The sequence below is a fragment of the Jaculus jaculus genome, chromosome 16 (genome assembly GCF_020740685.1).
Source record: "Jaculus jaculus isolate mJacJac1 chromosome 16, mJacJac1.mat.Y.cur, whole genome shotgun sequence".
In the NCBI taxonomy this organism is placed as follows: Eukaryota; Metazoa; Chordata; class Mammalia; order Rodentia; family Dipodidae; genus Jaculus; species Jaculus jaculus.
In genome coordinates, this window is record NC_059117.1 from 17,954,843 (window position 1) to 17,980,751 (window position 25,909).

The 25,909-nt window shown below is 41.0% G+C and overlaps 1 protein-coding gene across 2 annotated transcripts in view; it reads right to left on the reverse strand.

Annotated features, from left to right (window-relative positions):
* The window catches only part of Reln (reelin), a 498,095-nt gene that overhangs the window by 401,670 nt on the left and 70,516 nt on the right, over positions 1-25,909 (reverse strand). The window lies entirely within an intron of this gene.

Genomic DNA, 25,909 nt, shown 5'->3' on the forward strand with positions numbered 1-25,909 from the left:
TTTTTCTTTATGGAGCAAATTCTTTAAAGGATATCTACCAGAAAGATAGTCTTCATCATGCAAAGTTTGAAGAAGGGATTTATCCATGTGCTAAAAATCTATCAAAGCTATTCATGATTCTGTACTAACAGCAGCTAACCTCAATTAGCCTTTTTCAATCAAGGGATTATCTTTCATGTACAAATTAATGCACATCTTGATTTTAAGCTATGGTGAGTTATTTGTTTTGTGGGAACAGGAAAGTCATTTTGATATTCAGAACACAAGGAAGTAATTCTAATTGAACAAATCCCTTAATGTCACAATCTTATCTATGAAACAGCTATGAAAGATATGCATAAGCTGTTTGCAAGCTAACAATTGTGGTAACAATTAAGGTCACAGAAATTTATCAGTCCCTATTTTCCAGTCTCTGCAGGGATGTATACTACTGATAATTCTTCATTATACCCACATTGTATCTGCCTTTATTCTAAGTGTTATGGATCATATACTTTGAGGCAGCTAGAACCCTTGCTAGAGCTAAAAAAAAATCTAGTGGAAATATAAAGTAGGCAAGGAGGACTGAAGGGCAACAGCCAATAAACTCACGTAGTGAGACATGTTCAGACATGTTCAAATAAAGACAGAATCATCCAAAGGTGACTACGAAGACCAATGCAATGTGACTTTCCCCTTCATGCAAATGCTGTTGATATCTAGATTATCCAAGTTTTTTTTTGTTTTGTTTTGTTTTGATTTTGACTTTGCTTTTCGAGGTAGCTCAGGAATTTACTATTTAATCTCAGGGTGGCCTCGGACTCATGGCGCTCCTCCTACCTCTGCCTGGTGAATGCAGGGATTAGAAGGCATGTGCCACCACGCCTGGCTCATTAGCCAGGGGTTTTGTTAATCAGTGGAAGAGCTACTCCAAAACCTCTGCTTATCCCCATTGCTGAGGCATGGCTACTTGGTTGTCAAATAGAAAGCCCTGCTTTTCACACAGCACAGCTGCTGATGAGATGAAACAAGATGGAGGAATTCACAATCCGCTTCCTTCTCCAGCTTCAGTATTTGGCACTCCACAGCTTGGCCATTTATACCAGTCCTTGTGTTGGCTGATTACCAGTTACAGAGAAGCGAGGTTTGTTGAATACTCCCTAGATGTCATAGGGGGATCTATGTTAACAGAAACATTTTCTTAGACATACTGGTTGTTTTGTGGTTTGAATATATGTTTCATAGGTGGGACATTAAGTCACGTGTGATAAAGTCATTGAGAATGCTTACAGGGGCTGGAGGCCCTGGCCGCACCCATTTTCTCTCTCTCTCTCTCTCTCAATTAAATAAAACTTTTAAAAAATAGAATGCTTATTCTTTCGAGACTGAATTGGTGACCGTGAGAGTGGGTTATTAGAAAGTGACCCTGATGTTTTCTTTCTCCTGCTCCCTTTTTTCCTTCCCTCCCCCTTTCTTCTCCCTCCCTCTAGTCACCTCTGACATCTCTTTCTCTCTTCCATTTCTCTCTCTTCTCTCTTAACTTCTCTGCTGTTTACTGTGAACTGAAACAGCCTGAGGCCCTCAACAAGAGTAAAGCCAAGGCCACTGCCTGACCTTGGACCTCCTAGCCTCCAGAACTGTGAGCTAAATAAACCTCTGTATTTTTCAAATCATCCAGACTCAGGTAGTCCGTGTAGCAACCAGAAATAGACCAGGACACACTGAAATTGCACAGAATTAAGGCTTCTGCCCCTGTACAATGCAGACGACTAAGTCATAAGGGGAGCTGCAGGAAATAAGGAAGCTTGCACAAGTAGGATGCTGACTCAAGTAGCAATGAGAAGAGAACTCACATAAGGGACTTCCAAAGTGCGAAGAGAGGACTGGGTCCCCAGGGTAGCCCAAAGTGAAAAAGAAAATGAACAGAGGGTGTGATCATGCTTCGTGGTCTACTCTGGCTATGGCAGACGGAATGGGCAAAGGGATGGAGAACTAAGAGTTGGATACTGAGTAAGAGGTTTCTGTGGTCAGACAAATCAACACTGTCTAGACAAGAAGGACATTCAAGAAGTGTCACTTGGGAGGAGGTACTGAGTCCTTGCTCTAATTAGGATGTTTGGTTACATACATGGGCATCACTTGTGGGAAGGAAGATGGGTGGATACATCTATTGAAGCCCAGGAACTGTGAAAGTTCTAGGTTTTCACCTTTGAAATGTCCAGGGGCATTCCAGGGGGGGAAAAAATGTATACTTCTCATTACATTTAGACATAAAATGGCCAAATAAGTTAAAAATGAACTCCCTCCCCCCAGAGGGCTTGAGCAAAAACTCTCCAAGGGTGGATCAACCGTGTTCATTTTATGTCAGGAATCAGTAGGAAAATATCCACTATCTGGAGACAGCCAGGATTTTCAACCCTCATCCTATGTCATAGAAACTCTCTAGGGTTATTAGGTACCCCAAGGACATCATGACATTTCTAACCTTTCACTGCCTCTGGTCTTCCTCAAAATTGTGTAGACCTTCTTTCCTTAAATAAAATGCTCCCGGTCTCCCAAATTTGTATCTGAATCTGAGCCTATGACAGCTGATCTCATAGATCAGAATCATACACACAAAGGGAAGGTAAACAGATGTGGGGGGATCACAAGGATGTACTGCTGCTCTCGGCAACTCACCAGATGTTTTCATCAGCCTCTTTCTACACATGAGCTTACACTAAGAACCCGGGACAGGCTACTGAAAGCCACAGAAAATCTCCTAAGGTAAAACAAAACCTGCTTTACAGTTTTATATTTCCTTGATGGCACAATGTTCGGCATTGCCTAATTTCATCTAGCCAATCATTTGTTTTCCAATGACCATTTACTTAGCATCTTGGTGAAGAAATAGCTTCAAAACATAGTTAAAAAAAAAAAAGATACACTTGCAAAGCCACTACTGGCCTACTCTAGCCTCAGTAGAACAACCCTCTTCTGGAAGAGTGAAGTCCCATGTCTGCACAGCTTGGAAATCCATAAGCTTTTCCTCTTTGCAAACAGTCCCACACCAAGAGCACAAGGCCCAATGAGCACCACAAGAGCCCAGTTTCAGCCCAGCTCTCCAGCAGGCTCTGCCTAAAACAGGATCTGATCCACACACACAACTCTGCTGCACAGGTTCTACAAACTACCCCACATCTCCCTGGGACTCCTGCTCACCCGCCCTCATAATCCTGGCGTCTTGGCTTCCCAGATCCTGGGAATGTCCTGACATTCCCAGTTGGCTCACTGGTCGTGGACCCCAAGGCCATGAGCTCTGCGTGCCAAGGAGCAGGCATTACAGCTCTCTGTTCTGACCCCTTGTTATCCAGTTACAGCTCTCTGTTCTGACCCCTTGTTATCCAGCTCAGTTTCTGACAAGAGAGAAAATACAGAGACTGAAACAACAAATTATTCAAACTTACGCTTATCAAGGGTGATAAGTAAGGACCGAGAGATGTCACACGGTCTTTTCACTGTTCTAAGCAGTACGATCCCAGACTGCTTTAGAAGGGAACACAGCCCATGCTTGGTGTTTTACAAGTAAACTCTTCCTTCTCTGATCTCAAGCCTTTAGGAGGGGATGAGCTTGAACAATAGCTCTGGAGATAAGTGAGAATGTTGGTAACAAGGAGGCATCTGACTCAACCTCCCTTATAGCACCAACAAAAGATGGGGGCTCCTTCACCTCCTTTTCTCTTCTGGGCATGCTATCACACATGTAATGTGTACCATGATATCACACATGTAATGTGTACCATGAACGCCAAAGTGCATGACTCCAAGAAAGTGTGAGAAGCCAAAGAAAATACTATGCGTGCTGGTCAAGAGGATTTGGTGGGGAAGGGCTGGTGCAGAGCTCGAGAGGGATGCTGTTCTGCGTGCCCACCACTGTTAAGAGGACCAGCCTCGGAGGAGCCCAAGTCCTCGCCAGAATACACTAATACGCTTTCAGTTGTATATTATTCTTTCAAAGAGGGAAGAAAGGAGGAAAGAAGGGAAGGAAGGGAACAAGTGAAAGATGAAAGGAAGGAGGAAGGGAGAAAGGGAGGGAAGGAAGGAGCGAGGCAAAGAGACTTAAACTACAAATGGCAACAGCATGAAGATTAGACAAGGTTCTGTCAAACGAGTAAGTTTTCACTAATGATTTACAAAGACTCAAATCATTCCTTTGTAGAGAGGGATGAGGGACACTGGAATCGCTAACTATAAAATCTTTGTCTAAAACCCAGCCCTAAAAACATTTCCTCGGGTTCCTCCAAGTAGGTAGCACAACACAGAGTTTGTGCCAGCTGTAAACACAATCCTTCTAGTATTGATTTAACTGGTGTGCTTGTAGTATGGATGTGCCCAAGTTCTGGCCACATAGTTGACTGTTAATATTTAATTCCCTTCTCGGTTCAGTTCTGTGACCCTTTTGTGGATATATGTGTCTCTCCTGTTATGTTTCCTCAACTTCACTCCAGTCCTTCTGCGGCACATAATCCCAGCACTTGGGAGACAGAAATGGGATCTCCGGGGGCAAGCTGCCAAGCTAGACTATCCCAAGTACCAATCTCTGGGTTCAAGTGAGAGACTACCACAGTAAATAAAAATTTTAAATACATATATATTTTGGGACTGGAGTGATTGTTCAGTTGGCAAAGTCCTTGCAGTACAAGCATAAGGACTCCAGTTCAGGTCGCAAGGCATGGCAGTGCGCACCTGTAGTCCCAGTTCTAAGAAGGCAGTCAGGGGAGGATCCCTGGGACTTGCTGGCTAGAAAATCAGTGAGCTCAGGTTCAATGAAAGACGCTGTCTGAAAAAACACGGTGCAGAACAACTAGTAATACACCAGACTTTGACCTCTGGCCTACATGTGCACACACAGAACATGAGTGCACATACCACACACACCTATGTGCACCAGTGTACACATGCAAAATATGAACATGAATATATAAACAGATGAATGAATGTGCTTTTCCCACATGAAGGTCAATCAGCTGCTCATAATTTCAAGCTTTCATCCAGTGCTGAGGTCTACCTGGGTACCTCTCAACAGGCCTCCCTAAGTTTGCCCAGTCCCCGATGCTCTACAGACATCTATCTGACTTCCCTGATTCTAGCAACTATCCTAGATGTCCGAACACTGTCACTCTGTGAACTCCATGTGAGCTCGAGCTGCCGCTGTGAGGAGAAGGAGAAACAATGAGTAGAAAGTGAGCTTAAGACAACTGGTAAGATGCTGAAGAGAGATGAGGACAACCGAGGACACAGGGCCCATGGGGCAGAGAACATGGGACTGAAGGAAGGAGAATAAGGAATAGAGAACTGAGGCACATGAGGAACTTTCTAGAAGCAGAGGTTGAGAGAACTAGTGAAAGCAATGGATAGTGGTAACATGTTTGTAAAAAAAAAAAAAAAGAAAGAAAGAAAAACAATGGCAGGAGAGGACTGCAATTTGAAACAGGAGAAAGAGAATGAAATGAAAGAAAAAAAATGAGGAGTCAAAAGAAAGTTTCTGCTCTGCTCACAGGCCTGGAGATCTTCCCAGGGGCTGCGAATCATCACCTTTCCCTCCGTGTGACCAGAGCCCCCAATGCACACCTGTCTCTCCTCTTTGCAGTTGCCCCTCTTTTTCCAGGGGATGGGAGGGCAGTCTTATGCTCAAACTATGGGGAGTAATGCCAGCACATTCATCCCAGAGATAATCCCTTCTCACACATTAAAGCTGCATTACTGCGTGCTTCAATTATTCATCAGGTAGTTTGAGATTTTAATGTTTGTAAATTTCTGGGATGAAACCAGTTTTTAAAAATTTAAGCTTGATTACATACTGTTATTTTTAAAATATGATTTCAGACCAATAAATCTTGAACTGTAAAGGCCCTGTACCACTTTTTCAAGACTATAGTTCAATTCCAGCATTTGGGAGGCTAAGAACGGAGGGAGGCCCTGAGATCCAGGCTAGTCTGGGTTACAGGTTCAAACCCTGTCTCTAACAGGCAACAAACATACTTTAACCCATTCTGCTTAGATTTTTTTTACATGCCAACCTTACAAACCAGGTTGTGTCTAGTCTAAAATTAAAATGACTATGTCTTCCCAGCATTACATTGCCTCTTCTAGCACAGCCTCATACTGTCCTCTGAAGTAAGGATCATGGAGGAAATTCTTGCATGCTTACGGGAAATAATGCATGTCAGAATATGCCTGTAGCCAGTCATTAATCTATACTTAGATATGTTATAGGAAAGTTGATGACTTAGCTGAAGGAGTTGTTTAGGCACTGAGCAAAAACTGACTCAAATTACTTCCATATGAATACATACCTTTTATAAAAACTATTCGTGTAAAGTCTTTCTATAGTGATAAATATTGTATAGGTCAAAAATATTACAGAATTTAGAGGCTTTATGAATAATAGAATGCTGAATTTTGTTCAAGGGAGAAAGGTGGCTGGATTCTCGGCAGCGTCGTGACTAGGGATGCTCCCTGAAGAACAGGGCCGAGCGCCAAGTTAGCTGGCTGGAGTGCAGATTGGCCTGATGCACCTTGCAAGCCTGAGCGCTATTTGTACTCAGATGCAGGTCTGCATTTGTCTAATCACCTTGTGCAATAAGGAAGCCACAAGAGCCATTTCTCAGAAGAACTACCTACAGAGGAGGCCAACTGCCAGTGCTGGTGATGGTCGTGATAGGGAGGAGAACAGCCAGGCTGGGTTCTCACGTTTCTGGGATTCTGTCTTGTGCACTCCACTTGTTTTGTGTCTTTTAGGAATTGTGGAAGGCAGCTGAGTTCTGACATCCTTATATTCCACTCTCCTACGGAGTCACCTTGGCACACAGCTTTGGGGAACAGAATGGAGACCTTATTTTCTTTCTCTTCTCCCTACAAGAGATCTTTTCCTCCCGTGCCCATGAACGTGGGCTAAACACTGAGTTTTTTCTAGCTTCCCATTAACATCCTTCCTTCTATGTGATCAGTCATAGAAATCTATATCCCAAGCCTATGCATGGCAAGACACCTAAATGTTCTGAGTCATTTGATGTTTTACAGAACCTATTCACTCATAACTATAAATGGAAAAAAAAATCAAGATGTTTCATTAAAAAATGCTACTCTAGTTACAAATGTTAACTGCTAATTATGGTTTAACACAGTGACTATACCTATAATCCCAGTACATGGGAGGTGCAGGCAGGAAGATCAGAAATCCAAGGCCATCCTTGTGTACATAGCAAGTTTAAGGCTAGCCTGAGTAGCACGAGACCCTATCTCAAACAAACAAACAAACAAAAGTTTACAATGAATGTACTTTCAAATACTTGTGAAGAATTAGCATAATAGAAACTCATATATATATTCAAGTTTTTATTTTCTCCTTTGAGAATCTTTGGCTATCCATTTCATAAAATCAAACCCTAATTCTAATTACAGAAAAACACAGAGGAGGTTGCGACCCAAATTCATGAGGACAGTTGAAGGCTGAGAAAGCCCAGGCAATTAATAAGATCAAGAGGAAAGTAAATTAACAAAGCCTCAACTCTTACATACAAACAGCAGAGTTGCCACCAGCATTTGGTGTCTAATACCCAGAGCCAAAGACACACTCTTCTTTAATGTATGTCCATGACCTTAAGCATGGGAATGCTAAGCCACAACCACGCAGGCTCACTCCACCCACGCTCTCCTCTGGTTCAACTCTATAACCTTTACATAGTACGTTCATTTATATATTTATGTGACAGAAGAACTTTATCTATAAACTTTCCTGACCCACATCAACTTGGCACCAGCTCATCAGTTAATTAACTATTAACAGATTCTTCTAGAAATGACTACTACAAGGATATATTATCTTCCTGTTAATTAGTAATTATGCACTGGCAAGAAAAACAGTCTTTCTTTCCAATTATCCCCGAACTCAGTGATTATTTAAACTTAGATAATTAGCATTAGAGGGATGTACATCTTCTGGGCAAACTGTGTTTGATAATCCTTATTAAAATATACATGGTGTTTGTTGACTTGTAACTGGGGAAAAAAAAAGTGGCAGTTCAAAGGGTATTAGATACAGCACAAGGCAAGCAGAGGGCCATTAAAATTTCCCCAGCTGCTCTAATGAGAATGCCCAGGGTCATTTCTGCCTAGTTCACCATCTGTTTGGTTTCTGGCATGAGGTTCTGGTGTGAAAGGAGTGTCTTAAAGCCTCTTTGGCTTATCACAGAGTAATCCTGGGTATGAAGCAATTTCAGTCATTTGTAAAGTGGCACTAAAGTTAGAGGCTTACACATGTGGAATGAAAAACTTGTGAATGTAAAAACTATGACAGAGAATGAAAGTGTCCCGATTTTTGTCTTTTCACGCAGAATGCTTATGGACTTGCATTCACAGTGTACATGAATTCTAGCATTTGTTTTCCACTTGCCCAGAGATGAGTGTAAGCTTTCACTAGCTAGGCTCTATCATCTGGGACACACATGAGCACTGGGAATGATTTATATCCCAAGTTTGTAAAACACTTGCTGCACAAGTCTGCAGGATGGGGGTTCAGATCCCCAGCATGAATGTAAATACAGGACAGGCATGGTGCCATCTGCAAGCCCAACTATGGGAGGCAGGGACAGGGAACTGCCCAAGTGAACTGACTAGATAGGCTAGTTGAATCAGTGGGCTCTGTGTTCAAGTGAGAGACCCTGCTTCAATAATGTCAAGAAGTGGAGAGCAAGGGAGCGAAATACCTGACATCACCCTCTGGTTTCCATATGCACACACACTTGCATGCACACATGTGGGCCCACACTCATGCATGCATACTACATACACAGGCAAAAAAAAGGAAGGAAATTAAGAAGTTAGAATTTATAAAAACTCAAGAGGCTGGGAAGATGACTCAGTGGTTCAAGGCACTTGCTTATAAAGTCACCCAGCCTAAGTTTCATTACCAAGCCACCCATGTAAACCAGATGCAAAAAGTGGCACACGTGTCTGGTGTTCATTTGCATGGGAAAGAGGCCCTGGTATATGTGTGCACACACATACGCAAATACATAATTTTTTTTCAGTGTTTGAAACTTCTACTCATCTTAAGGTTCTGCAGAGAAAAATCAAAAGCAAGCCATAAATAGGAAAATATCCTGACAAAATATATATATGATACAGGACTGGTACTCAGAATATATTAAATTGTGGTTATGTTGGAATAATAAAAGACAACTTACTTTTTTGTGTACAAAAGTGGTTATCGTGGATGATGAATAAAGAAAATTAAGCATGTATGCACAATGGAGTATTTTGCAGCCATAAAGTGAAGGAACTTATGACATTTGCAGGAAAATGGGTGGAACTAGAGGTCGCCATGTCTGACTCAGAAAAATAAGAAAAATGCCCTTTTCCCTCTCATATGAGTAATTCAAAGCTTTATAAAAAGATTTAATGTAGAAGGAGGGCTACTCAGGAAGAGGATGGGGTCCACAAAGGGCAATGGGGGTGAATATGGCAAAAGAAGAACAAACATGCATGAAAATGTCAAAACAAAGCCCATTATTTTGTGCAATTAATTTTTACAAAAAGAATAAAGAAAAGGATGAACATTCATCTGTGGAAACAGGGTGGCCATAAGTAGGAGATAAAGTCTGGAATACAAGCCCAGGAATAGGAAGTAGGAAGGGACATGGCAAAGTGATTTGTTAGAGCCCTCACACAGAAGGCAACCCTTCCAATCCCGGACTGTCGGGCATCCAGAACTCCAGAACTTCTAGTCCACCCCAATAGACATAAGATGAAGACATGCGACAGAAATGGCCTCCAAGCACATGCAAAACGGTTCAGTTCCATTAGTCAGGTCACCAAAATGACTGAAATTTAAAACACTGGCACTATGAAATCAGAGTAATGGTCTTACACTATGTTGGTGAATGTGCATGGGCACATCCATTAAAAGAGAGAGAGAGAGAGAGAGAGAGAGAGAGAGAGAGAGAGATCTGTTAGTTACCAAACAAAACCCAGCAATTACCACCAAGTATTCACCCAATAACGATGAAAATGTATATTTACAAAAATGATTTACATAAGAATTTTGATAGCAGTTCATGCATAGCTAGCAACATCTAGAAGAACATAGGTGTCAGATAATAGAAAGAAAAACAGGCAAAAAATATACAACTCCTCAGCAATTACACATACACCACGCTTGACTCAAGGAGTCTAGGGTTGTTAATCTCTGTAGACAACTTGATCAGATGAGGAATCAACTAAGAGACAAGCCTCTTGGGTGGATCTGAGGGTGCTTCCAGGAAGGATTAGCCAAGGTGAGACCCGCCCCCGGAGTGGGGGGTCCTTATGTAAGGAGAAAGGAAGTGCACCCTGCACTTTAACCCCTGGCCACATTCTCAGCTCAGAGCACTTCCTTTGCCAGTCCACTGGGTTACACAGCCTTGCACATAGGGAGCGGGTCCCACTGCCTTTGGGTGTGATCTTTGTACTGTACTGCTGTGTGCTTGTCTGCTCATGTGGTATGTGGCCCTAATCTCTATTCCATTTGGACTTGTTTCTCTCTCCCAGCAGACCTTTAGGAAGTAACATATGAGATGATGGAAAACACATACTACCTAAAAAACATACTCTGTATAAAAAATAACATGAAGCCGGGCGTGGTGGCGCACACTTTTAATCCCAGCACTCGGGAGGCAGAGGTAGGAGTATCACCATGAGTTTGAGGCCACCCTGAGACTACATAGTTAATTTCAGGTCAGCCTGGACCAGAGTGAGACCCTACCTCGAAAAACCAAAAAATAAATAAAATAAAATAAAATAAAATAAATAAATAACATGAAGGTTCCAGAAACACTTGATAAAAAGAAGCTTAAGAAAGAGTGTTTGGGGGTGGGAGAGATGGCTTAGCTGCCAAGGAGGTTGCCTGTGAAACCTAAAGACTCAAGTTTGATTTCCCAGTATCCATGTAAGCCAGATACACATGGTGGCACATGCATCTGGAGTTCCTTTGCAGTGGCTAGAAGCCCTGGTGCCCCAATCTCCCCTTCCCTCTCATAACTAAGTAAATAAAAGTAAAATGAAAAGAAGTAGCATTTTTAAAATAGAATAGAAAAGGAATCTGTTGAACATTGAGAAACTAAAATTCATAAATATCTGAACTGTTCCACTCAGATTTCACAAACATGCATTTTCATTTTGCTTGATTTTAAAGAAGGCAAAACTCAAAATGTGGTTTATGAAAAACAATACAAAACAACAGTAGGACTCCAGGCTTAAAGAACACTCAGCTGACATTTGAAAACTGGAAAATTTATTTCCTAGCAACCTTATTTGATATTAAGTCCCAGTTAGTCTCTTCCTTTCTTATTTCCTCTCATTGAAATGATCACCTTTAAAAAAATAAACTACTGTTAAATTATTTATAGAAAATAAGCAGGTCTAGGGCTGGAGAGATGGCTTAGTGGTTAAGGGGCTTGCCTATAAACCCTAAGGACCCATGTTCGACTCTCCAGATCCCGCATAAGATAGATGCACAAAGGTGAGGCAAGTGCAAGGTCGCACATGCCCAGTAGTTGGCACAAGCATCTGGAGTTCAATTGCAGTGGCTGAGGCCCTGGGGCCAATTCTTTTTCTCACTCTCTCTCTCTCTCTCACACACATACTCTAAAATAATAATAATAATAAAAGAAGCAGGTATAACTAGCTTATTTCAACTGACTCAGTACCAATTATGGCCATGTCAAAGAACAAGGTTACTCTAGTTTCTTTAGTATGTGAATAAAATAAGTGTGCAAGCACTCGGGGAAGCAGAGTGAACTTGAACCCTGCTTGCTTTTTGTTGTTGTTTGTTTTTAGTTTTTACTGATATATAATGTTTGTACATATTTATGAAGTGATACAGAATTTGATACATATACACAACGATTGGGCTTTCCCTGTCTTCATTCATCATCTGTATGTGTTGGCAATCTTGTGTAATTGTATCTTTTTTTTGTTGTTTTCCAAAAATTTTATTTTTAATTCATCTATTTATTAGAGATAGAGAAAGGGGGAAAGAGAGAGTGAGAATGGATGTGTCAGGGCCTCTAGCCATTGCAAATGAACTCCAGACACATGCGTCACCATGTGCATCTGGCTTACATGGGATCTGGAGAACAGAATTAGGGTCCTTAGGCTTCGCAAGCATGCGCCTTAACCACTAAGCCATCTCTCCAGCCTTGTAATTGTACTTTTATTTCAATTATAATGCAAGTATTTCTTCATTCCATTAAATATTTATTTCATTATACTAGTCCCATAGTACTCTGACTTATTTAACTGTTGCCCTGTTATTAGACATTTTGAAAATTTTTAATTTTTTTCATGTCATAAATAGTGTTTTGGTGAACTATCAGATACATCAAAATTTTTATTTCTGTTTTTTTTTGGTTTTTTAATTTTTTTTTGGTTTATTTTTATTTACTTATTTGAGAGCGACAGACAGAGGAAGAGGCAGAGAGAGAGAGAGAGAGAATGAGAGAATGGGCACGCCAGGGCCTCCAGCCACTGCAGACAAATTCCAGATGTGTGCCCCCTTGTGCATCTGGCTAACGTGGGACCTGGGGAATGGAGCCTCGAACCGGGGTCCTTAGGCTTCACAGGCAAGCACTTAACCGCTAAGCCATCTCTCCAGCCCTTTTTTTGTTTTTTTGAGGTAGGGTCTCCCTTTGCCCAAGATGACCTGGAATTCACTATGGAGTCTCAGGGTGGCCTCAAACTCATGGCGATCCTTCTACCTGTGTCTCCCAAGTGCTGGGATTAAAGGTGTGCAGTACCACCCCCGGCTTATTTCTCTTTTAAACAATTATAATAGATTCTCTATAGTAACAGAATTGGGTCAAATGACAGGAACATTATATGGGCCTACTTACATACTCCAAATTGCTTTTTATTCATTATTTTATTTATATCTATTTACTTGAGAGAGGGAAAAAGGCAGAGAGAGAGAATGGTCATGCCAGGGCCTCCAGCCACTGCAAACGAACTCCAGACACATGCTCCACCTTCTGCATCTGGCTAACGTGGGTCCTAGGGAATTGAATCTGGGTGCTTTGGCTTTGCAGGCAAGGGCTGTAACTGCTAAGCCATCCCTCCAGCCCTCAGTCCAGATTGCTTTTTAGATGAGGAAACCAAGATAATACCAACATCAACAATAAATACCTCTGTTCTCCTTGTTGTGCCAGAAACAGGTATACATAATTTTGAGTATCTTTGTCAATTTTAAAGGGTATTTCACGGGGCTGGAGAGATGGCTCAGCAGTTAAGCGCTTGCCTGTGAAGCCTAGGTACCCTGGTTCGAGGTTCGATTCTCCAGGACCTGCGTTAGCCAGATGCACAAGGGGGCGCATGCATCTGGAGTTCGTTTGCAGTGGCTGGAGGCCCTGGCGCGCCCATCCCCCCTCTCTCTGACTCTTTCTTTCTCTATCACTCTCAACTAACTAAATAAAAATGAACAAAATTTTTTTAAAAAATGGTATTTCACATCGCTTTAATTATGCATTCTTATTAGTACAAAACAGAAGATTTTGCTCCCGTACATTGGACATTTGCTGTTTTTCTTCTCATGTAAATGCTCCATGTTTTTGATGCATTCCTGTAATTGCGCATATTGGTTGCTGTTTCGTTATATAAAAGCTAGAAGGCTGCCTGCAGCAAACTGTCGGCATTCCATTTTAGTTTTCAAAAATTCCAATTGCTAAATTATATAGTTCTTGATCTACTTTCAGGAAGTTAGAAAACAGAAAACTGTGTATAGACTTTTTTTTTTTTCCAAAGAAGATCATCAAGTGGACAATAAACACATGCAAAAATGTTGTCATTGGGCTGGAGAAATGGCTTAGTCATTAAGGCATTTGTCTGCAAAGCCAAAGGACCTGGGTTTAATTCCTCAGTCCCCATGTAAACCAGATACACAAGGTGGTACATGCATCTAGAGTTGGTTTGCAGAGGCTAGAGGACCTGGCATGCCCATTCTCTCTGTGTCTGTCTGTCCCTCTCTCTCTCTTATCTGCCTCTCTGTCTCTCAAAATAAAAATAAAAAACAGGGCTGGAGGGATGGCTTAGCAGTTAAGGCATTTGCCTGCAAAGCCAGAGGACCCAGGTTCGATTCCCCAGGACCCATGTTAGCCAGATGAACAAGATGGCACATGCGTTTGGAGTTCATTTGCAGTGGCTGGAGACCCTGGAATACCCATTCTCTCTGTCTCTCTCTCTCTCTCTCTCTGCCAAATAAATAAATTAGAATAAAATATTTAATAATAAATTAATTAATTGACAACAAAAAATTTAAAAAGTTAAATGTTGTCATTAACAAATGGAAACTGCAACCTCAGCAAGATGCCATTTCAACCTAAAAGCATGACTGTCATTTAAAAGCAAAACAGAAAATAAGAAGTGTCAGCAAGGACATGGAGAAACTGAAACTTTCATGCATTTATTTTATTACAAATATAAAATGGAGGCCAGAAACATGGCTCTGTAAAGGCACTTGCTTGCAAAGCTTGATGGCCTGAGCTTGATTCCCCAGTACCCACATAAAGCCAGATACATATAGTGGTACATGTGTCTGAAGTTAGTTTGCAGTGGCAGGACACCCTGGCTCGCTTACTCACTTGCTCGTTCTTTCTCTCTCTCTCTTTGTAAATAAATAAAAATATATAAAAAGTGTTACAGCTTCTATGGGAAGTAGCTTGGTAGTACCTCAAAAATAAAACAGAAATACTATATGAACTATCAATTCAATCATGGTTATATACCCAAGACAATCTGAAATATATGTCCACACAAAGAAACTTGTATCTGAAAACTCACCGGAACAACAGAGGAAATAAACAAAATGTCCATTAGCAGACTGTATACTTCAACAAATCTGGGATACCCATAAACCGGACTAATAAGTGGAGTGTGTTAATGCACGCTTCAATGAAAAAGGCCCTTGAAAGCATATAAGTGAAAATCCGTCACGAAAGCCATGCACGACTTCATTTTCACAAACTGTCTAGATTTTAAAAAGCTGAGATAGAAAGTAGACCAGTTGTTGAGAAGGAATGGAACTGCCTGCTAGTGGCTACAAGATTTCTCTTCAGGATGATGAAAATGCTTTCAAACTAGTGTGATGGTTGCAAACATAGTGAATATACCAACACCACCAAGCTGGACACACTATAGTGAATCTTATGAAAATTATTTTTTAAATAAAAAGTTTTTTCTCTTGGTGGTTTTGTTTGACTGGACTATTCCAAATTTTTTATACTCCAATCCTCTTTCATGTACATAGGGCCTATTATTGTAACACTAGTGTTTACTAGAAACATTGTATGGGAAGAGCTGCTATGAACACATTTTGAAGTCGATTCGAAAATGTGTCTGATCTTGGCTTCTTATTGAAAGGAGAAGAGAGAGAGGAAAATGGGGGTGTAGGCTGGGGATAGGTTCATCAGCTTCTTAATTATTCCAGACCTGGCCATCTGTCCCCTTCTCCAGAGACAGAAAGCCAAACCCTAGCTGAATTCTTCCTTTAATTAGTAACAGGTTTTTCTGTCTTTTTTTTTTTTTTGTCATTATTACTATTAGAAAATATTATCAGATCATACAGGTCTAACAGCCAAGTTTAAGAAGATCCTTCTCATAATGCAAGCCATTATTTTGTTCAGAAAATAGAGTATAAACAAACATCTCTCCAGAATACCATCTCTGATAGCTACACTTATTTCACTTTTAATTTGCTATTTACCAGAGTTCGTGTGGCGAGAACTTTTCTGAAAATGAACCAGAAATAACACAATTAACTAGATAATAGCAACAACATGGTTTTAATTTATGAAAACATGTAGGAAGAAAAGCAGGAGGGGAGGCTCAATCTGAACTTTAACCAAAATATTAACAATTTCTGCTATTTTGTTTTCCAAAATGGCAACTCCCACACTAACAAGCATCTTTCCATCCAGACATTCAGTCCCGAAAACAGTAATTTAGCTGTGTGCTTGCCTCAGAGAACAGCCTACACGTCTATTATATTTGGCTAAAAGCAAAACTGAACATCAGAGTGTTGAATACAAACAGGGAAGCAGGAGCAAAAGCAGACCCACATTTGGTGAGGTGCGTTTATTGCCCTCCTACGTCGACTTTCAAATTTACATGTGGCATCCAGAACTACTTCCTAGGAGAAGTCAAAAATTTTACTTTCAGGCTAGAGAGATGGCTTAGCAGTTAAGCACTTGCCTGTGAAGCCTAAGGACCCAGGTTCGAGGCTCGATTCCCCAGGACCCACGTTAGCCAGATGCACAAGGGGGCGCACGCGTCTGGAGTTCATTTGCAGTGGCTGGAGGCCCTGGAGCGCCCATTCTCTGTCTCTCTCTATCTGCCTCTTTCTCTCTCTGTCTGTCTGTCACTCTCAAATAAATAAATAAAAATAAGCAAACAATCAAAAGAAAGCCTTTAAAAAATTTTACTTTCACAATTTTTTTTCTGATATTAACTTTGAAGATAGTTATCAGAATTAATTCTAGGAACTAATAACATTATAAAACTCTTCTAAGGTTAAACTGCCAGTAAAGAAGCAACCAACTTTATACAAGGTTTATGTCCATTACGGTGAAGATGGAACATAGACTAATTTATCATTATCTGGGAGCCAAGCAAGTGGGAAAGTTCATGAGTCAAGTACAAGTGAAAGGGAGGTGAGGTCACTGGTCTTTGAAGTCTACCCTTTGAAGCGTAGATTTGGTCCTGTCTGCTGTTAAAACGCTCAGCTTCGTACCATTTCTTTTCTCTCCTCCATCATCCGTGACATCCTGTTGATGAGCCCGATGTTACGCAGGTCTTGTGCAGTTAATGACAGCTGCTGTGAGACGGGGTTCAGTCATGCAGAATGGGGGACAGAGGAGGTTGATGGGACACTATTAAGATCAGGGCACATTATACACGTGTATGGAGGTTGTCAATAAAAAAATTAAAATACACAGTTTGGGACACTATAAAAGGCTTAAAAAAATAGAAAACTCAGAATTCCTCAGGGTTTTGTTTTGTCTAGTTTTGTTTTTGTTTTTTGTTTTTGTTTGTTTTTAGAGGTAGGGTCTCGCTCTGGCCCAGGCTGACCTGGAATACACTATGTAGTCTCAGGGTAGCCTACAGACCCTGCAATTAAAGGCATGTGCCATCACATCTAACACCTTGGGGTTTTTAAGTTAGTATTTGAGAGAGAGAAAAGTATTCTCAATTCTGTTATTAGCCAATAAGGAAGAAAACTTCATTCCCTGACATTTGTTTTCCAGGAGTTTTCTTTTTAAAAAACATTCTTGGGCTGGAGAGATGTCTTAGCGGTTAAGCGCTTGCCTGTGAAGCCTAAGGACCCTGGTTCGAGGCTCGATTCCCCAGGACCCACGTTAAGACAGATGCATAAGGGGGTGCACGTGTCTGGAGTTCGTTTGCAGTGGCTGGAGGCCCTGGTGTGCCCATTCTCTCTCTCTCTCTCTGCCTTTTTCTCTCTCTGTCTGCCTCTCTCTCTCTCTCAAATAAATAAATAAAAATAAACAAAAAAAGGATTCAAGATGTTTAAAAATATTTTTATTTATTTATTTGAGAGAGAGAGAGGCAGACAGAGAGAAAGAGTGAGTATGGGTCCTCCAAGGTCTCCTAGCACTGCAAATGAATTCCAGATGAAGGTGCTGCTCTGTGTAGCTGACTTTACATGGGTGCGGGGAAATGGAACCCTGGTCATCAGGGTTTGCAAGCAAGCCCCTTTAACCACCGATCCGTCTCTCTAGCTCCAGATTTTTCTTAAAAAGAAAGAGTTTTGCTCATGAGGAAGTGCCAAGTGATGAGCTACTGTGTCCTTGTCAATCCAGACAGGGGCTCACCAACAGAAAACGGCGTGGTGGGCCAACACAGAAGCTCCACACGGATTATTTTTTTAACACTAATAGGCAAAATTAAAGTGTGTGTAAAACTCATAACCTGTAACACATGGTGACTACTTCTATCTGAACCTACTGTAAAAACGTCCATTTCTTGACATTTTCAATTATGAGCAACCTATGTGCTATGACTTTGAGCATGTACATTTGGGCAGAGGTAAGAAAACAAACTACAAGAATTATACTTCTTCCTTAGTGATGCATTTTTAAAATGCCTACAAGAGTTTCCAGGTACATATCAGAGCTAAATGCCTCTTTCTATAATCTGTGTCCAAGGAAAACTGACAAATTATTAAGGGTCTAGGAAATAGCCAATTACCTGTCTGGAGTAGAATTTCTTGCCTAAAAGCAGAAAACAAAGGACTTAATTATACTTTTACATTGTATTATTTATTTGTAAGGAGAGAGAGTTTGTATGGGTGCACCAGGACCTGGAGGTGAACGCCAGTGACATGCACCACTCTGCATCTGGCTTTTTGGCTTCATGTGGGTACTGAGGAATCACACCCCGGTCATTAGGCTTTGCAGACAAGTGCCTTAATCAGCTTTCCAGCCTGCACATTTTTTTGTGTGTACATTTGCAATATGTGTGGACTGTGTGTGTGTGTGTGTGTGTGTGTGTGTATGTGTGTGTGTGTATGTGAGAGAGAGAGAGAGAGAGAGAGAGAGAGAGAGAGAGAGAGAGGAGAGAAATACACATGCTCTCACCCACTGAGCCATTTCTCTAGCCCATGACTTTGTTTTTTTCATTTTTATTTGTTTGAGAGTGACAGAGAGAGAGAGAAAGAATGGGTGTGCCCGGGCTTCCAACCATTGCAAACGAACTCCAGATGTGTGCACCCCCTTGTGCATCTGCTAACGTGGGTCCTGGGGAATCGAGCCTCAAACCAGGGTCCTTAGGCTTCACAGGCAAGCGCTTAACTGCTAAGCCATCTCTCCAGCCTGACAATTATTTTTTAACAAACATTTGCCATTTCAACTATATAAGAGATTGCATGAGAAAGGTACTAAAGTTACAGCCAGAGATTGCATCTTTATATGAGAAAATGTTCCTTAGTCATCTGGATTATCATATCCTTAGAATACACTCCCCAGAGACTACAGAGTTGTCATTTCTATAAAGATATATGAGATTAAATAAGAACTTAGCTATGATGGGTCATTAAGCTACTGACCTGCCCCATGAGATAAGACTGACTGAACAATCTCCTGAAGTCTTTTGTAGCTTCTTACTTCTGTAAAACATCTAATCCCCTATTGTTCCTGAAAGCATCAGCGCCTGCCACCTCCAGGACAGAACGGAGTGGTAGCCAGGCAGACCGATTCCTGACAGAGCTTTGATGATGAGATTTACATGTATGTATAGTTGAAATTCATGTAGAGATGTGCACACATGTATTATGCCCTTATGTAGATTTACAAATATTCTTAAATCTAAAGTCAGTACTATGCTCTCCCCACCCCAGCGTCTCCATGCCCACACCATCGTGTATACACACCAGCTTGCTAACGGCAGGTGTGTACTGAGCCCCTGACACATGACATGGCAATGAAGATGACCGGCTCCTCTCCTTCTCTGCGAGGGATTATAAGGAGGTCAACTCAAGACCTTGTTGAAGGTGGTTGTGAAGGTCACAGGAGAAAGTGTCGCACAGAGAAGCAAGCAGAGGGCTTCACAGAGGAGGGGCTGGGAGGGGGGGTTACAGAAGGGGTTGTAATTGCTCAGCTGAGGGAGGGGGTGGGTCAGGACAGAGGCCCTCAAGAATGACTGCTGGCAAACAGAGCCAAGGGGAACTCTAGGGGCTATGGGCAAGGAATGAGTAGTCGTGAGCACCTGGAGCTTGGGAACGGAACGGGGGCACTGTGGTGAGGGCATGGGTGCTTGTGTGGGTAGAGGGAGGAGCATCAGGAGGCTAGGCTTGAGGGACAAGAGCCAAGCGACTTTGTCTCTTTCACATTTCTTTCTGTTCTGTTAGCAACCACTTCAGGCTGGATGAGGCTGCAAAGGGAGCCACTGAGAGGTGCGGGGCTGAGTCTAAATGTAAACTGAGGCCAGAGGGTTGGAGCTATCGAATGTAGGAAAGGAAGGAGCTGAGATGTCAGTCTTGACTTCTAAGTTTCATCATCTTTCCAAGAGGTTAGAGTCAATAAGTAGGCTAGTTTGTTCTCCTCTACAGACCTATTAGTTACTGGTGGGTATTTAAGGAACTTGATAATCCTATTGCTTCACAACTTCTTGAAATATCTTTGATCTCTTTTTTTTTCCCCTCAATCTGAACCACCCTAGTTTTAAGAATCTAATAGCCACCAAATATCCACTCTATGAATAAAAATAAAAGATACCCATATAATGGATTATTGTTTAGCGATAAATGCAATGAAGTACTGATTGGTGCTACAATGTGATCAAGTTTGAAAACATTAGGTCAAGGGAAAGAAGCCAGGCATAAGAGGCCAAATATCACATAATCCTGTTCACATCAAGTGTCCAGTAGGCAAATCCATAGGCACAGGAAGCAGAGAAGCTGCCAGGGGCTACAGGTGGAGACAGGAGAGTGATTGCCCACGGGTACATTGTGGGATCAGAAGCAGACAGCAGTTTCAGTTGTTTTGTCTTGTGAAGACATTAGAAACCACTGGAAAGGATACTTTTAAATGGTAAAATTCATAGCACGTAAATAGTGGTTTTTTTTCTCAAAAAAACAAAAAAAAAACGTAAATAATGTTTTAAAAGTACGTGAGGACTGGATAAGATGCCAGGAGCCCTGGTCCTAGTTCTCACACTTGCCAGGCCTCGTGCCACAGCCGCCTTGCTTCCTTCCCTGTACGTTAGCAGCGGGGGTGGAACCCAGCTCTACCTGAGGTCCGCTCCTGCTCCAAACTCTACAGGTAAAGAAAAAACCTGGGCTCACCCCCAAAGTAAAGTCACCTCCAAAAGAAAGAAATCTCATTAAAAAAAATTTTTTTGTTTATTTTTAGAGAGCGACAGAGAGAGAAAGAGGCAGAGAGAGAGAATGGGCGTGTCAGGGCCTCCAGCCACTGCAAACGAAATCCAGATGTGTGCCCCTTGTGCATCTGACTAACATGGGTCCTGGGGAATCGAGCCTTGAGCCAGGGTCCTTAGGCTTCACAGGCAAGCGCTTAACCACTAAGCCATCTCTCCAGCCCTGAAACCTCATTTTTTATGGTCTTGAAACAACACCTATGTGAAGCACATAATATATACCGGGAACTTGAATAGACAATATCATTTAATCCATCCAATAATTTTGTGAACTGGGCCCCACTGTTACTGTAGTTTTTGCAAATGAACACACTGAGGCTTGGGGAAGGTGATTATGTTGCCCAGGTTGGCAAATGGCACAGCAAGTCTGGAACTTGACCTGCCAAATGTCCGAGGTCAGAGCCACAGTAACTCATTCACCCCAGCTCAAATCTCCTGCTTCTATACATTCACATTAGCAATTTGTTGATTAATTACCTCTGCATTTATCACGTTCACTATTCTAGTAATTCTTTTCAAGCTAGTTATTTAGGAGTCAGGAAATATCTCAGAATTCTTTGTGATTTGTCAAATAGGAACTAGATGAAAATATTTCTTAATGATGGTCATGCTAGCATAACCAAATGGAATAAATTAAGACCACACCAAGGTTAATACACAGCAAGTAGGAAAAATTAATGGTGATATCACCTCTTGTCAGCTCTGTGGCTTGTATCATTGACTAGAATAATTTGTTTAATTAACCTAGAGTTTCCTTGTTAATTATTGATCATTTACCATGTCTAATAAAAGGTCATGCCTTTGAATTGCATGAGTATGTTTACGTTACATTTATTTTTGCATTACTTTGTAAAGACACGGATACATTTAGCCAGATTGTTCTGAGTAGTATCTTATTTAAGGCCAGTAAATAAATATTACTACCCCACAGGATCCTGTTCAGTGAAGTTGCTAGTGGCTACCCTGCTTTTAGAGATTAATAAACCCTAAATACTGCCTGAATTCATAATATGCGAGCCTCACAGACTCATATAGAACATCTAAGACTGAACTGTAGCTTGTAGCTAATGCCCGTGGAACAAATAACTATCAAAGCTGCAACAGCTTCTATTTAGTCCTAATGTAAGGGATAATCAAAAGTTACCATATATAGACCACTGTGTTTTTATTTTTGGTGTCAGTGAAACAAAGTAGTAACACAGACTTGCATCTTGGCAAAAAAACATTAACCCACAACCCACATCTCCTAGTGAGACACCCACTGCTCCACGGTACTAGTGACCAGTGTAGGGCTTATGAAAACTCAAAATTTAGCTTAAAGCAAATGTTCTGTTTTGTAAATAAACCACTATTCACCTAAAATTGTTGTCAAATTATACTTGAAAAAAAAATCAAGTAATTACATTAAAAACTTTTATTAGCAATGTTTGAAGGATCATGTTGGAGACGTTAACTTCATGTTAATTGCTTACTATCCATTAAAATGTGAGATGAGTCACTGAATGCTTCAGAGAAAAGGCTAAATAGAAAAATCTCTTCACCTAGTTTTCTCCCTTAAACTTGGATTGCATCAAGCCTTACTATTTTAAGAATTTTATGCCTCAAAGCATTAGATGCCTAATTAATACAAAAGGGGGGGAGGTGAAGGGTGATGTAGAAAATTCTCAAAGTTTTAATGAACAACTGACAACAGGGCTGGTGAGGCAGCTGAGCAGAACCAGGAGCTGCACGTAGCACAGATCTGATGCAGGCTCGACCACGTGGTGCGCGGCGGCTTCTTCCAGCAGACCTGCAACCTGATTCTCAGATGTTAGAGCCAGAATAACAAAAGCTAACTAAAATATTCACCTCTTAGAGCCAGAAAGTTAAATGTTGAGTAAAATGCAATCCAGCTCTGGAAGAGAAATAATTCTGTATGAAGGGAACCCCACACAGCCCCTCACTGAGCAGCCTCAATCATAAGCCTTGAAGGCTGACATGACTGAGCCAAAGACAAGAAGGAAACCATTTCCCTCATTTTTTTTTCCCGGAGATGTACAAAGAGATATTCATAATTAAACATCACACTTCCCCAGGGCAGCGCGTTTTCTTACACTGACAAGCAAAATGAGGTGTTTCAAATCAGGCATCGCTGTGCAGACTGGCATTTTTTTTTTTCACAGCTATTGTTTTAATGTATTTCTGGCTATTAGGCATTTGTCTGTTTTTGGTCAGCGAGGCATGCATTTCATGTAAAGAGTTCTGGTTTTGCAAAAGAAAAGGCTATAGTTAAGTTAGTGGGATTATATTTCCACAACAGTGTCTTAAGTATAATTATGGCCTTGCTGTGGTTGGTCATTATATACATTTGATATTCAGGAGAGTGGCTGGAACTTTTATGTAATTAATACGATTAAAATTAACTCTAAGTAGAAAGAAACTGTTAGAAGTACCTATTTAAACTCAACTGTATGCTTTTCTTTGCCTATTTGTCATAGCTAGTTAAACATATCACACACGAATCCTATGATATGTTGGGAAAATGCCAAATAAGCCATGCTTAAAATTCCATCAAAACAGTCAGAGACTAATGATAGATTATGGACTGAGGGACTCTTTTGTTCTGCGTCAAAGAATGAATACCGTATTACTTCAGCCTCAGCCCACCATAACCGCTAAAGTACCCCACAGCATAAATTCTATTACATGTTATGTTCTATGAATTTCCACTACTTCCCTACCTGTGCTCAGATGAAATCTGTTCCATTTGGTCCTTAAATCATATCTACTACATTAAACTTAAGTGAAACACCAATTAGCTGTGGTTTTTCCCTAAAAGCAAGCATTTTATCTAAGAAGATAGTTTGCTTCTTGCTTTGCACTGAAAAAAAAAAATTATGCAGCTACTCTGTTGATAGTATGTTATTAAATTTGCTTTTAAAAGTTGTTTACCATTGTCATATAAGTACACATAAAATTATTACCAGAACTTAGAAAAGATCTCACTGTGTATCCACTCACATAAAAATATTGCTCTAGGGTTAGAGAGCTGGCTTAGTGGTTAAGGTGTTTGCTTGCAAAGCCAAAGGACCTCAGTTCGACTCCCCAGGACCCACGTAAGCCAGATGCACAAGAAGGTGCATGCATCTGGAGTTCATTTGCAGTGGTTGGAGGCCATGGTGCACCCATTCTCTGCCTCTCTCTCTCTCTGACTCTCTCAAATAAATAAATAAATAAATAAATACTGCTCTATAAAAAACAAAATGTTGTGTCTGGTTGTAGCCCTGAGTGTCTGTGAGACTCAAACTATCATTAGTGTGTTTCACCCAAGTTCAGATGCCTCTTTGCATAGTCTATCTATGCTTTTTGGTTCATAGTGATAGGAAGCTTATATGCAATTACCTTTTTACAGCTCTCAAATTCACCCCCGAAAATGTCTTGTAGCCCAGAATTCTTAAATAATTTCTAACAATTCCACTCATAGCTAGTTGGTCATTGTGTTCACTTCAATGTGAGGCAACATAATACATGCATCTTATGTATTATTTTCATCATGTCTGTAGCACAATTACGAATGCTCTTTCACTAGTTTCTGTTTTTTTAAAGCACTCAAATTGACAAATAATACTATTGTTACTTAATTAACCAAGTTCTCTTAAATCATCCTGAGGTACTTTTCCAAATAATTACACTTCAGAACTGTCTTTTGTCCCAGACTAAGAAAACTGGCTGTCAGTCTTCAAGACATAAATTTTGGAAAAGTTGACATTATTGAATATTTTGTATGTGCTCAAGACTTTACAAAGCAAGTGCCTCCTTTAATCCTTAGGGCTGTCCATCAAATTATAAAACAGGTTCTTTTATCATCACCATGTAATAGATGATTAAAGTAAACTGAGGCAGACATCTAACTAACAAGCGAGGACTAGATCCACAAGTCATCCAAAGTGACTCCACTGCCCAAGCCTTCCTCCTTCTACATGAGGCCCTTCCTGCTGCAGCCAGTCTGACCTGACCCCTTGCATGCCTATTGGGCTGGAATCATTAAAGACACAATTATCTTCTATATCCATTCCTGGGTTCTGGACTTGGTTCCTCACATTTAATCCCAAGTGACCTTTGTAAAATGAAAGACGTGCAGTTCATTCCTCAGCCTAGAACACTCAGTGGCTTTCCTTTCTTGCAGTATAATAACCTCAATCTCAGATTACCCCCAATGGTCTGGCGCTGGACTTCTACTCAGCCTTACCATTCTTCCATGTCCAGCCACCAGGAGATTTTCTTTTAATTCCCACAATACAGTCCATCTCTTCCCACTTGCTGTTCCTCCCTTTGGGTACATTGTTCCTCATCCCCCATAGACCTTTAACTAAATACCATTTCTCCTTCCAATCCCAGACCCAACTCATTTCTTTACTACACTCTTAGCTGGTACTCAGCATATTTCTTTGCCAGCAAAGTTTGCCTATATGGTCACTTAATTACTATCTACCTTTCCACTAGACCAGTGGCCTTCACATTTCAATATCCATCTGAACAGTTGTTTTAAAATGACTACTGGATTCCATCCCCTAAGTTTCTCATTTACTCTGTAATGACCTTAAAGCTATGCAGTTGCATTGCAAGTGATGCCGACACTGTGGACAGAGAACCAATCCAGTAACAACGCCTGAGGAGACCAAGTGTGCAGGCTCACATTTTAACCCCAGCACACAGGACACAGAAAAACGAGTATTGTCTCGGATCTGAGCATAGCCTGGGCTACATAGCAAGTAGCAGTCCAGTCAGGGTTACATAGCAAGTTGCTGTCTTAACCTTTTTCAATTAACTAATTTCAAAAAATAAGAAGAAAAAAACCCACAAAACTTTAAAAATAGTTACTGTTCAGGCCCTAGCTCCAGAGCTTGTGATCTGGCTGGACTAGGATGAAGCCCAGAGCATAAGTATTACATATTTACAATAAAAATTATTTCTCTAAAATCTATATTTACAA